This window comes from Manacus candei, unplaced genomic scaffold (assembly GCF_025592945.1).
Source record: "Manacus candei isolate 608988 ecotype Guabito, Panama unplaced genomic scaffold, ASM2559294v1 h1tg000014l, whole genome shotgun sequence".
Classification (NCBI taxonomy): domain Eukaryota; kingdom Metazoa; phylum Chordata; class Aves; order Passeriformes; family Pipridae; genus Manacus; species Manacus candei.
The window spans coordinates 31,861,417-31,875,634 of NW_026138062.1; the positions used below are offsets into that span (position 1 = coordinate 31,861,417).

Genomic DNA, 14,218 nt, shown 5'->3' on the forward strand with positions numbered 1-14,218 from the left:
ACTAGAAAATACGGAACTGTAATTTTCAGTATACCAATGTGACTCCTTAGCAGTAAGTAAGCTTTCAGAGCATAATGCAGTGGCCACAGAATACTGTGGGCCCTGGGCTTCTAACTACGATTACTGTGTAAGAAAACACTGCAAAATATAGCCCATCTCCTAAATCAAAATACCTTTTTTGTGTCTTTACTTTTAACTAGCAGTTTTAAAGCAACACGTGAGCTCTAAGGTGGTTATTTAAAATCTTTAACTGCCATTTTGCTGAGATTTCATTGTCAGATTTAGGCTTCTCCTTTCAAAAACTGAGCCAGGCATCTTTTATGGTGAAATCTTTAGGAGACACCATCTTTTGTAGGCAACTGCCTGCTTTCTGCTTCTGTTTCTGTCTGGAGAATAACTTATCTCATCATACTTCTGGCATATCTGAGGCTAGACCCTGCCAAAATCTGAAAGTGAAATAAACCATCAAAAAATGTCAGATTCTTAAAAGTGCAGACCAAGGTCAAGTCTAGAAAAAAAATATACTTGGAAAATAAAGTACTTTGCCATTTCCTTCAAAGCATACACAACCAATTTTCAATCTTTGTGTTTATCTGCATATCCCATTACTGTAGCTCCAGACAGCCAAAAATGTCTCATGTCCTCAGTGCATACTTTTGCTCTCCTGGCCTTGAGGGGACATAAAGTCAGAGCAGCCCCTGGATCTGGCTCTTCATGGAGCACATCTGGAGAGGGGGAAGGGCCCCAAGATGATTTCAGAGGCAGCACACCAGCTGGCAGGAGCTTCCCACTGGAGCAGGTCCGAGTGGCCCTGTGCCCCTGCAGACAGCTCCCACCTTGCACTAGAGGTGACGTCCAGAGAAGGGAGGTGTCCTCACACACCCCTTCTGGGCAAGGGCAGCTGCTGTTGTGTAGAGACTTCTCAAAAACCAAATGGAAATTTGGTCAAAACAAGCTGAACCTCAGGCCCCAAGATTTGGAACAGCAGCCATCTCTCATCTCTTCTTTAAACAGTGTATTTTAATGCTTTGCAACATTACAGTGTGAGGCATGCTGCCTTCCATCTCCTTAATCCTCTGTAAATTTACTTCTAACAGCTACTGCCAAAATACAGTATGGCAGTCACACAGCACATGCTTCTTCAGTGGTGAGCACAAAGCAGCTTCTGTTCAGAGGGACTATGTTGCAAGCCCATGAGTGACACATTGTGACTGTTCAAGATTATGAAACATACTCTGAAACTGAGCAAGCCATAAACACTTCATTTTTCAAAAATAGTCATATTACCTCTGTCATTCTGCTTGGCAAGTGTATGTATGCAGACCTTGTTGCATCCACGTAGCACACGTTGAACAGGCACCAAGTGTTAAATCAGTGTTGTGCCAGCCGCACTGCAGAGTTCAGAGCAAATATTTCAAGTATGTACTTAAACTCTCTTCTCATTTTTTATAAAAACCCCTGATCTTTATTTGTTTATTTTTACTTCACTAGCCTCTCTCTTAGACTGAACTGACCTTAAACTATAGTGTGGAGTTACATTCATTGATCTCCTGATGAATGCTCTCTAATTGATCCAGAATCAGGTCATGACTTAAGACAACTTCTAACTCCAAGTGGGAAATATCTGCTGGAAAGGCAAGTGTCTTGTGTTTGTCAATGGGCAGATGCTGCTGTAAAATAAGTAAGTTTAGAGATCAGCAAAGGCCTAGACTAAATCCTTAGTAGCACCAAAAAAATCTCTCTAGTTTGACAGGCTAACTATTTGTTGAAGTTGTGGAGGAAGGAAAACATCATGGAAGCTAACTGTGTGGCCCTCATGGACTTTGAACATATTTTGAGTGTAGTACACACTTTAACATGTGGAGTCTCACAATTTTGCTTCAAGGAGGGAAGAATAATTTTTCTCTTTTTCAAACTGAAGTGTAAGTGTTAAGTGATGTGTCTCATTTCCTACCAGAAGTTTAGCTGAGCAAAAGATTAGTCATTTACTTTCCAAATATCTAGCTGCTAGCACTGTGTAGAGACCAAACCATCTTTGCCCACAGTCAGGCACGTAATGAATCAGACGCGTGGGAATGTGCTCTCCAGCAATCAGAGCAAAGGGACTCCATCCATGAGATGGCAACTGAAACTGTCCAACTGACTTCCCATCAACTATTAAGAAATAGTTGAAATTCATCCAGCAAGTTAAAAAGTGACAGGGTCTGTATTTCACTGACATTTGCAGAGCCAGCCCTTCTGTATGCCCTCCTGTTATCCAGCAAGAGGCATGAAAGTATGAGGCTTGTGCTTCCTTCAGTAGCTTTGGTGTCTCTCCTTGTGTACCCCACAAATCCACTCTCTGGTACCAGCAGGGAACAAGCACTGGTAGGTCTCCAGCCTTCCTGTTGTCTTCTTTCACAGTAATATATGCCATGTAGCTGGAGGCCAGAGTCCAGCTTTATAGAGTGGTAACTGCAAACATCTAACTTATCTAAGGTCTTTCATGCTATTTGATAAAAGATATGTCTTTCCTGCTTTTAGCTAAAAATAACGGTAAAAAAGTGTAGAGTGTTATTAGTCCTGGGTGGTGTGATAATTAGTTCTTTGCTAACTCTGCTCTATTGCTGGCAGTGATTATTGTCAAGTAATTACAGAGTCCCTAAGAATCTGGCTTCCATTTGATCTGTGGTGTAACAAGGGTAAGGAAATGAGAAATGTCAGTACTATGGATACCCAGTGTTACTTCTGCCATAGCAGAATTTTGTGTTATAGGAAACAGTTATTTTGTACAACTGCTTTAATAGATGGAAACAGACCTAGGTGAGCTGCAGAATGGAAAACCAGTATTTTCACTACATTAAAAGTCTGTTCTCTACTTGAAGGAGCACATAAAACCCCCACAACCTTCTATTTAAAAATGTATGGAAAGGAAACTAGAGGCTTCAGCCAAAAGGGCTAAAAATAATAACTATACCAACATAGCAAAGAGTTCGATTTCTTCCTCCCTCCAACATGAATGAATATATGTTTATGTACAGCTATCATGTAGGAATTACTTTAGCCTGTTTTCTGTGTGTTGCTCTGTAGCCGTATGGACTGCAGCTTTCATTCTAAAGGGGAATAAACAAAACATTCTAATGAGTTGTGTGAAGAAAAATCATGGAATTCTGTTAGTTTATGTATCCAAAACATTTCAGTTCATTGGTAAAATTGTTTACTCTGTATCATCCCTTTGAGTTTTCAAAAAGCATTTACATGCGTGTGTGTTGGAGTGCACAGAAAATGTCTGCAGCCACCTGGTAGTAGAAGGCAGGATTGGGTGAATCAAAAATCAAAGGTGCTTGAGAAGGCAAATGAGAGTTAAATACTTTGAACATCTTTTAAGATCTGCACCCTACCAGTTCATAAATTTAAATATCCTTAAAATTCTGGCCTTTGAAATCACCACTTTGATACTGAAAGTTATCTATATCTATTCAGTAAATTAAATACAATTTCCATCATGTGATAGATAATGGAAACTGAACAGCTGTCCGAAGCTCCACTGCTCTGTAAAAAAGAACCTTTAGTTTGATTTTCCCCATTTAGTACTGTTTACATATTGGACAGAAGTGTTTGGAAGGCACTTGCATAAAAATGGGTGCTTTTGTGAAAACAGAGCGAGGAAAGATTTTTTTTTTTCTTGTAAGTGAGTAATTGTTTCCTTTAATCTCTTTGTTTTTTCTCATGACTCTGCAAAGATCAGCACACAGCCATGTAATTAGGGGCTCTGGACTAGATCATGCTAAAACACACATTAATGTGCTCCACTGTTCTTACAGCACTGCATAGTCAAAGCAAAATGTAAAATTTAGTTCACAATAACATCTTTACAGAAGTACATGCTATTTCTTCTGTCAGTTAAATAATTTTTAAAAGTAGTGGAACCATCAAACAGTGGAGGTCATCTGGCCCAATCCCTGCTCATGGCAGAGCCAGCTTATCACATCGCATCTGACACTGACATAGGATTGATCAATCCAACCCCAAAAAGGAAGATAGACCAAGTTCAGAATATCCAGTTAAAGAAAATAATAATTTGTGTTTAGTAATAATTTGCTGATTTCTCATTTCTTCATACAGTCATAAAAGACATCCTGGCAGCTCTCATTAGTAATGTTCTTGTAGTAAACAGCAGCTGGATAAAAGCATTAAACAGATACGGGTGTTTGATCCTCTCAGAAATAATAATAATAAAATAGTAGCTATCCACAAGTAATCTTAACCTTCATTTTATAAATGATTTTTCACTATGGTCTCGAGGCATGATGAAATGTTAATAATGTTGATATACTTCAATGATAATAATTACAATATGTAATAATAATTACAATATGGTTGTGAATAAAAAAATAAGACATCTGGGTCTGTAGGTACAGCTTTTGCCTGTACTTTTAGGATAATGTCAGCCCTCCTGTTACTGGAATGTGTGTAGATGACAGCTTCTTACAAATTGTGTGAATAAGTGACGTTCTGCTGTTCAGGGTTCAATTTTTTTGGAAGAAATACAGGGGACATCTTTCTCAATAGGCCCTTTCATGAAAAGAACTAATAAGGAAACAGTGGGATCTAAAGACAGATCTGCTTGGAGTGTTGATCAGCTGATAATGGCAGATAATACTGATAATACCAGGTGGGAGCTCAGCACTTTGCATTACATTCACTGTGCACAAGCCATGGATTTGGAACTCAGTCTTCAATACTTGAACTCTGCTGTATGTGCTGTATCTTATCAATGTTTCTTGCACTACAAATTACTCATCTCACACAGAACTCCAAAAGAAAGTGTTTTAATCTTAATTTATGATAAACAAGAACTGAGAAATCTTTTTATTAATACATCAAAGTGCTATCTCCAAGGAGAGTTACTTTCATATTAATGTTCAGTGTTTAATATAAATTCACAGCATGAAGACCACCTCAGATGGGTAGAGTTTCTCTGATGTATATCTGATTGCCCACATGTAATTTAAACATCTACAGAACATGAAGGGCATAATCAAAGAATAATTAATATGTTGATAAGGAGATATGTTTTGTTCTACTTATCTGCATAATTCAGAGAGAAAGTTTACGATGACAGCATCTATCTTTTGGGGTATTGTTTACGTTTTCACTCAAATTATAACATGAAGCATTCTCCTGCATTCCATAGTGCCTTTCATCTGACGAGCTCCAATTACTGTCTGACCAATTAATTTCAGTACCGCACACATGCAAACCACATTGGGTATTATGGAAAATCTAAGCAAGGCATTGAAGTCTGAAATTTGACCTCCAGTTTAGGACACTGAGCTTGAAAACCCTGCCTTCCAGAGACATTGAATCTCTGTCTTTAATTGGAGTTATGAGTACCCATGAGAATTGAAACTAATGCTCAGACCAGCACTACATCCTCTTGGGAGCCCTCTGAATGTCAGGCCACTCCAGAGACCTTTAATATCTTGTATGCTGCTTGAGTTCAGGCTGTCTGCAAATCTCCCCTGCCTTGCAAGAGATGACATTTTTCAAAACCTTGCAAGGACAGGGGGTAGCTACAAGCTGCATGTAGTGGAGTCCATCTGCTGCATCCAAATTCAAACCAGATCTCAAGGGCAGAGTACCAGACAAAACATCTTGTGCAATTTATGTGCAGTGAAGAAACATACCTTGTGTACAGACTGAAGAATTTACTGCTCTAGTGATTAAAGTATTAGCAATCTAATCAAAGAGTTAACCCAGCTACAAAGATAATAACACTTATAAAGTTATGGCAAGTTTCCAGTAGTGGTACAGTTGAAATTGATACATATATACTTCCTATTATCTACTCCTCTCCCTGGTGTTATGCATGCCCTTCCCATGACTCTCTGGGTCCCAAAATCAACAGTGCTAATTTTCCTCAAGATGAAAAGGGCTGTAGAGGAGCATACAGCAAGGAAGCTGAAATTCTTCGCTAAGAAAAGTATGATGTTGCTGATGGAGATATTTTCTTTCTTACTGTTGGGTCAGTTCAGGGTTAGTTTTACACATTTCCTGAAATAGTTATAGAATCACAGAGTGGTTGAGGTAGGAGGTCATCTTGTCCAACCCCCCTACTCAAGCAAGACCACCTACAGGCAAGTGCCTAGAAGTGTGTCCAGATGGTTTTGAATATCTCCAGGGATGAAGCCTCCACCGCCTCCCTGAGCAACATGTACCAGTGCTCAGTCACCCTTAGAGGGAAAAAGTGTTTCATGATGTTCAGAGAAGTGTTTCTGTGTTTCATTGGGTGCCCATTGACTGTCACGGGGCATATCTGAGAACATCCTGGTTCTGTCTTCTTTGCACTCTCCCTTCAGGTATGTATAGTTATAGATGAGATTCCACCAAGACTGACCCCTTCCCAAGGCTGAACAGGAATGTACAACATGAAGAGGTACAAACAGCTACAATGGTTCAATGACTACTTTTTCATAATATCTACTAGCTATGGAACTATCAACAGTAGGTTGCAAAAATTGCTTTATAGCACATCTGGGTGGCAAGTAAGCGTACACTTGGAGGTTTTCTAAATACAGCTGGATGCAACATGTCTCTTTTCAATTTAAGCTCAGAAGCTGTTTTGGTCTTCAGGCCATAATACGTAGAAGTTTAGATGCCACCTAGATCTCTTGAGAACCCAAAACCAGAAACTTGTAAAATGAGAGTCTATTTTGAAAATTTGTCCATAGTGACTCTGAATCACCAGAAGTTTTGAAATAGATCCTAAGGGATGGGATCTACCTGTTTGATAATGTTCCTTCCACATTAAAAATACCATATATTTTATACTAGAGTCCTTAAAGACTCACATTTTCCAGATCTTTATCCAAACATATTTTTCAGTGGGCATACAGTGTTCACGTATCAAAGTTCTGTTAATTCTCAAGTCAGCAGTTCTCAGGTTTTGAGTGACAGGCCAAATAGCTGGGAAGGGCAGCATGGTACTGGAGAATGGATGGGTGGTACTCTTTTCTCCAAGTCTATACTAAGCCAAGACTCATGGGGGCTGTCAGAAGGCAAGAAAAGGAATATAAATCCTAATGGGGAAGGAGGATGTGAAGGGAACCAAGCTCTTAATCACTTCTGTCCATTAGCAATACCAGAGTAGTTTTCCCAAGACTAAATGGAGGAGAGCCTGATGTCCTTGTCAGCTCCCTATATATATATATATATAATGTGAATTTTATCTATCTCATAAATCCTGTTAGTAGTTGCAGCTGGATAAAATATTCTCCTTGTTTCTTGTCATAAACTGCTACAGCATTCTTCTGTGCAGCTGCCACATTTCATCCTAATGCAGCTGCATTTCACCCAGGGATGAAGTGATCCCTATATATAACTTTCTCTTCAGTTTTTATAACAGTTTAAAGTTCCTCAAGATGAGTTGTGGGTTGCAAGCTATTGTTTTATTGTGTCATCACAAAGTGCTGCATTGTAAGCTAAGAAAAGTGTTTTCGAAGTGATACTTGAAGATAGGGAGAGCTTTTTTGGGTTAGGGGGGATTTAAAATCCTGTTTCAGGAATTTGAAAGGAACATGGCTAAACAATGGGAAACAACCTTGCATGGAGTAAAGTTGTATAAACTGAGTGGACATGTGGGACAGCGGGTAGCAGAGATGTCAGAGAAATGAATGGAAGAGAGTTGGTTTTAAGTGACTTCAGAGTGGAAGACATGGAAAGAGAAGGAGAAAGGGAAACAAGCAGTAAATAGAAATTATGATGATAAGGAGCAACAACAAATCTCAAGAGGACACTTGAAGACCTGGATTTCTTGGTTTTACCACATAACTGAGCCATATAACATGGATGGTGGATGAGGGGAAGGCTGTGGATGTGGTCTATCTGGACTTCAGCAAGGCCTTTGACACTGTCTCCCATAATATACTCTTGGAAAAGCTGGCAGCCCATGGCTTGGACAAATGTATCCTCTCCTGGATTAGGAACTGGCTGGAGGGTCGGGCCCAGAGAGTGCTGGTGAACGGGGCTGCATCCAGCTGGCGGCCGGTCGCTAGTGGTGTTCCCCAGGGTCTGTGTTGGGTCCAGTCCTGTTTAACATCTTTATTGATGATTTAGATGAGGGGATTGAGTCTATCATCAGCAAATTTGCAGATGACACCAAATTGGGAGGGAGTGTCGACCTGCTGGAAGGCAGGAGGGCTCTGCAGAGGGATCTGGATAGACTTGAGAGATGGGCTGATTCCAGTGGGATGAAGTTCAATAAAGCCAAGTGCCGGGTCCTGCACTTTGGCCACAACAACCCCATGCAGTGCTACAGGCTGGGGACAGAGTGGCTGGAAAGCAGCCAGGTAGAAAGGGACCTGGGGGTACTAATTGACAGGAGGCTCAACATGAGCCAACAGTGTGCCCAGGTGGCCAAGAAGGCCAATGAGATCTTGTCCTGTATCAAAAATAACGTGGCCAGCAGGACCAGGGAGGTGATCCTTCCCCTGTACTCTGCGTTGGTGAGGCCACACCTTGAGTATTGTGTTCAGTTCTGGGCCCCTCAGTTCAGAAAGGATATTGAGGTGCTGGAGCGGGTCCAGAGAAGAGCAACAAGGCTGGTGAAGGGACTGGAGTATAAGTCCTATGGGGAGAGGCTGAGGGAGCTGGGGTTGTTCAGCCTGGAGAAGAGGAGGCTCAGAGGTGACCTCATCACCGTCTATAACTACCTGAAGGGAAGTTCTAGCCAGGTGGGGGTTGGTCTCTTCTCTCAGGCACTCAGCAATAGGACAAGGGGGCACGGGCTTAAGCTCCGCCAGGGGAAATTTAAGTTGGATATCAGGAGAAAATTCTTTACGGAGAGAGTAATCAGGCATTGGAATGGGCTGCCCAGAGAGGTGGTGGATTCACCATCCCTGGAGATTTTTAAACGCAGATTGGACGTGGCACTGAGTACCATGATCTAGTAAATGGACTGGATTTGGACCAAGGGTTGGACTCGATGATCTCGGAGGTCTTTTCCAACCCAATCGATTCTATGATTCTATTCTATGATGGGATTTTCAGCATCAGTTGGTTCTATTAAACATCTTTTCAGTGTTATTAATGTTATGTCTGAAACTTTCAAATGTTAAGACTGCTTGGTATCCAAATTTCATTGCGTTCTTATGGCTAGGTGCCTGAGTGTGCTGTACACCCTGTACCAGAGGGAGTTCCTTGGAACTCTACATAATGGGAGAATTCCCTAGGGAGTTGATTTTGTGCTAGACTCCTAGGAACAGTGATGGTTGCCTGGTAAGTTGGCTAATTACTCTGAACTAGGAGTTCCTCAGGATATTTTTTACTCCTAAGGTCCTTACTGTGTCCCTACATCCCTGCTGGCTTGGTGTGCTGGCTGCTTCGATGGCCCCTGTGAGTCACCTCTCAGCCTAAAGCACGTGTGGAGTGTAGCACGTGGTACCAAGGTCTCTCCTACACTGCAAACTGTAATTTCTCCGTTCCTATTTGCACTGCCACCTTCTTGTTATTAGCATGAGGGAACTCATTTTGTTGTATACCTAGTTCTGATGATATCTACATGTAAAAAATATTAATACAGACAACTATTCTGAGATCTGTAAAGTTTTGTGCCTGATGAACCTGCTATAAATTTCAGGTCTACCAGTTTTACCAGCATCCCATTAATTTGGGAAAGGGATTCATAATCCTTTCCTAGCATAATCCTTTCACCCAAGGGGGACTTAGGTTCCTAACTCCTTGCTGGAAGAACACACCTTTCTTCTTAGGAAATGTAGCCTTGCTCAAGATAAAAGACTGACAAGAAGTTTCCCAGCTGGGCTGTGCAGAATTTGGTTGTAGTAGGAAACAAAAGAATCATTGTAGTCATTGAAAGAAACATTTTATATAGTCATAGCTATGTCTGAGTAATAGAAATGTCAGTAGCTCAGAAGGAAGAGCTGTATATGGGATCATCTAATGGAGAAAAAGTATTCTCATAACACTGTCTTTAGTTCATTTATTCCATTCTGGAGAATTCTTTTCCAAATCTGTGGTGGTAATAGACACCATCTCAGTTTTGAGCACACTCATCTCCTGATCCTAGTGTCCTTTGGTAATTAATGTTATAGATTGTATTTTTAAAAAATCCTCTGTCAGTTCAGATTACCTTCCTTCTTTTGCATTCCTCCCTTTTTATTATTCTCCTTGTCCTTGTCCTGTGTGTATAGTGAATCAAAGTTCCCAATTTCCTCTTTTTGTATTACCCCTGATTTTATACCCTTTTATCATAACCCTTCTTTATTCATCTGCTCTCCCAATCTTTTAATATTTCAGCTTATGAGATTTTTTTTCATGCCCATAAATAATCATGCTTCTCACTTTCAACCTTTCAACCTTTCTAAGAAGTCAGAGCATGAATGGACATCATCTGACTATTATTCACCAAGTGTAAAGAATTACACATAAAGAAACTACTCATGAACTTGAAAGAATCTTTTTCTATTGATATTTGAATTATATTCAGCCACAGTAATTTAAAAGGTCTATATTTTATCATATTATTACTAGTACCACAATATTCCGCAAAAAGTTAAGGACTATTAAAATAACACTTTGACAGTTTTATTTGTTCCTTCCTTGCAAAACATAATCTTGTTTCTAATAGTAACTATGTGGCATGACACAAAATAACTCCAATGAAATTCCACTTTTGAAAACCTTATTATCAGGATTTATTGAAGACTATGCATCATAGTGTAGTAAAATCATAAATTCATTGTATGCTTATGGTTTATTTTATTTATTATATATTTGTACTATAAAGTGTAATTTTATGGCTACATGGTACAATTGCCATTGTGGTATTACTGGAATTATTCTGAAGAAGTCCTACAGAGTGGAAGAGAATGGGGTAAACGATTAGACCTCTACCTAAAATCATTCCCTGAAATGGAGTTCTCAGCAAATTATGCTAAAAGACTGAGTAACTTAAGAGACACTACTGTCCTCTGCACAAAAATGTATACCACCCTACAAGTAAAGCTTTAGAATTTCCTCTTTTAAGAATTCTTGTGAGTACAATGCAACATGAAAGGTTGCTGAAAATTGCATCTGTCTTTATTAAATTGTATGGGGCTTTTTACGGAGGGAATATGACAAGTTTTTTATTTTTCCATGACCTACACCAACCTGCTTGCAGTAGCAAAGCGAGATGATAATCTAGTAGTTAAGGTATTAACCCGCTCCATGTAAGCTGTAGATCATAGAATCATAGAATGGCTTGGGTTGGAAGTGACCTGAAAGATTATCTAGTTCCACCCCCCTGATGTGGACAGGGACACCTTTCACTACATCAGGTTGCTCAGAAGTGAGCTCTTGTTTTGCTGTGAATTTCCTGTGTGACCTTGAAAAGTAATCTTTTCTCGTATTTACAAATATTTTCCTGTTATTTCCAATTTAGCACCTTTATACCCTACTGTAATCTAATTTCTTATCTCTGAAGAAGCTTTACAAAAGACATCCAATGGAAACATATCAGCCTTTAGTGTTACATAGTAGCTGAGTAATGGTAGAATGATGCATATAAGTATCAGAAATTTGGAATTTGGGCTGTCCAGGCCAGATTTCTAAGGGTATTAGTAACAGAGGAGTGATGTAGCCATATTTTTACAGGCAGATAAAACAGACAAGCAGCTATTTCCCACTATCCTTACCTTGAGCCTGCTCGTGTACTTCTGAAGTGCTTTTAATCCCCATCTGTAAAATAAGAATAGGAGTTACACAGATAAGTATCCTAAAAACTGTGAGATATAGGGGCAGGAGAGTAATGGCAGCCATTAAAGTATCTCAGACTGGGCTGCATGAAGAAGCTGAAACGCACTGGAGCTGTTCTCAAACAGCCTCAGCCTGAACTGAACTTTCCTAAAGATCCCATCTTCCCTTATGAGTGCCCTTCTGGGAAGACATCAGGGCGGTGACATTGCTTGTTGATGACTTGAAAGGTTCATAAACCAGGACCAGTGAGACAAGGCTGAAGCTGTCCCACACAGTGTCCACAGCTGCCTTGAGCATGCCTCAGGTCTAAGACATGATCAGTGTTTCCTCCCCAGAAGTATTCTCTGGTTTACATTTCACAGAGGTCCACAGCAGCTCCTGAGAGTAAAAGATTTTATTCAGCCTTGGGATGAGCTGAGCCTCCAAACTGACCCTAAAATTCCAGGTGGTTGTTGTTGTGGAAGATGCAGCACAAACTCTCATCACAACATTTTTCGTCCTCTTGAAGGAGGAAAAGTTAATGTAACTTTTGGGTAATAACACCAGACTAACCACCTTCAAACCTGTGAGCTGTCACCAAGCTGTTAACTCTACTCCCAAAGACTTGCAAGGGTGAGACCTCTTCTGCTTTACAGACTGACTTGGGATAGACACTGGAGCTCAGTGATGTGGCGCAGTAAAATTCCTTTCCAATTAATTGATTAATCATTTTCTCTAATACCCTTAGGTATTTTATCTGAGTCTAGTAAATTAGATTTAAGTGGTGAACAATATAGGGGGAATAAAAAAGTAAGCATAAATAGTGATTTGTTACAGACAGATAAATAATAAAGTTATCACATAAAGTTGCCATAAACTCAGTAGATGGGGTAATTATATACCTTTTTTATTCTAGTTGCTGTTTCTTTCACTGCATTGTGCAAAGGGGTATCTGAATCTAAAAAAAAAAAAAAGGGGAGAAACACCAAAACAAAAGATAGAAGAGACAGAGGAATAGTGGCAGAAAGGCACAAATAAGATGACATGCTGATATCTAGACAGGAAAAGGGAAAGGACTGTAGCATTTCATTGATATTTGTGGATGGTGATAACATCTGAAGCTAGAGAATTCAATTACTTACATGATTTCCTCTTGACGGAGCACTTTTCTCCAAACAGCTTGAGACAGTTGTCCTGTGCTCTTTCATGTGAGGAAGGAGTGCTCTGGTGGTTTGGTTTTTTTGGGGCTTGTTAAAATGGAGCTAATGTGAACTAAACAGGACCCTTAGAGGATTTGTGTCAGTTTGCTAATCCAACAGCAGACCATTCTCAGTTTTGGGGAGTTAGTTTTCTACCAGCTTAGGGGGTTGAGTGAGATCTCTGAAGGGTTAGCCAGGAGCTGGTGTGGCAGAAAAGGAAGCAGGAGAAGGAGCCAGCTGGCATTGGGTAGGTGGGGCAAGGATGTCCCCTTTGGTGGCATCTGGCTGCTAGTCTTAATCTGAAGTTGGGCACGATCAGAGCAGTTTGTGGAGAGCCAGAGGAAGTGTTGGAAGAGAGGGAAAGATGGCAAGCAACTATATCCATATTAGCCTCAGAATAGCCAGAGCACTGTTTGTAGGAGACAAGCTCAAACCTGCTTAATAGTAGAGATAAACTCAAAGAAAAGTCCCAGCTGTGCTCTGGACATCTGTCACATTTCCTAGGTGAACCTGTCTCCTCATTTTGCTCTAAATAAATTTTAAAAATGGGTCAGAGATTTGCACTTCAATCTCCACTGCACAATACATGCTTTGGGCTACGATATCAGTGTCTGATAAACATTTAATTTAATACACAGTGGAACAACTCTAGGAGGAAAGATTAAGAGACAGTCCTATGGGGGGAAAAGAGGAAAACCCAAGATGTTTTAGTGGATAAAAGAGGTATGTGACAAGGTTTTTAGTCACTATGGGCACTGAAAGGTTTTGGTGAAGCAGAGGGAACTTCTGGGGGGCCTCTGGGGCAAGATGTGAGAAAGAACAGCAGCAACGTAAGTAGTGGATTCTCCGTCCCTGGAGATTTTTAAAAAGAGACTGGATGTGGCACTTAGAGCCATGGTCTAGTAACCGCGGCGGCAGTGGATCAAGGGTTGGACTTGATGATCTCGAAGGTCCCTTCCAACCCAGCTGATTCTGTAATTCTATGATTCTATGAACGTCTGTGTGCAATGGACTTTGGACATACCTCTTGGGAAAGCTGGTAGATGAGGGGAATATGGAGGCCATGAGGAGATCATCCTCAAAATGTGGCTAGAGGGCTTTTGCGCATGTGAATCTCAATTATAACTCACTACCAGTGGGAAAATGAAATGGAAAAGAGAAATCTGTTTTCTACCAAGCTTCAGCTAAAAACTGAAAAAATCCCTTAGAATTCGAGTTCTGTGAGACAGTGCAATGGTTGTCAGTATTTGTGACTGAATTATTATCTAGCCTTAATAATTAATGATTGTAATTAACTGCTGCCC

General features: G+C 40.3%; 1 protein-coding gene across 10 annotated transcripts in view; it reads left to right on the forward strand.

Annotated features, from left to right (window-relative positions):
* Window positions 1–14,218, forward strand: part of STARD13 (StAR related lipid transfer domain containing 13) — a 292,627-nt gene that overhangs the window by 236,561 nt on the left and 41,848 nt on the right. Inside the window, exon 1 of one of the 10 annotated variants that reach the window (XM_051778843.1) lies at window positions 1,337–2,367. The exons of the other annotated variants lie outside the window; for them this stretch is intronic. The gene's annotated coding sequence lies outside the window, so the exon portion shown is untranslated. Of the gene's footprint in view, window positions 1–1,336; window positions 2,368–14,218 lie in introns of those variants that run through there. 10 annotated transcript variants of the gene reach the window in all.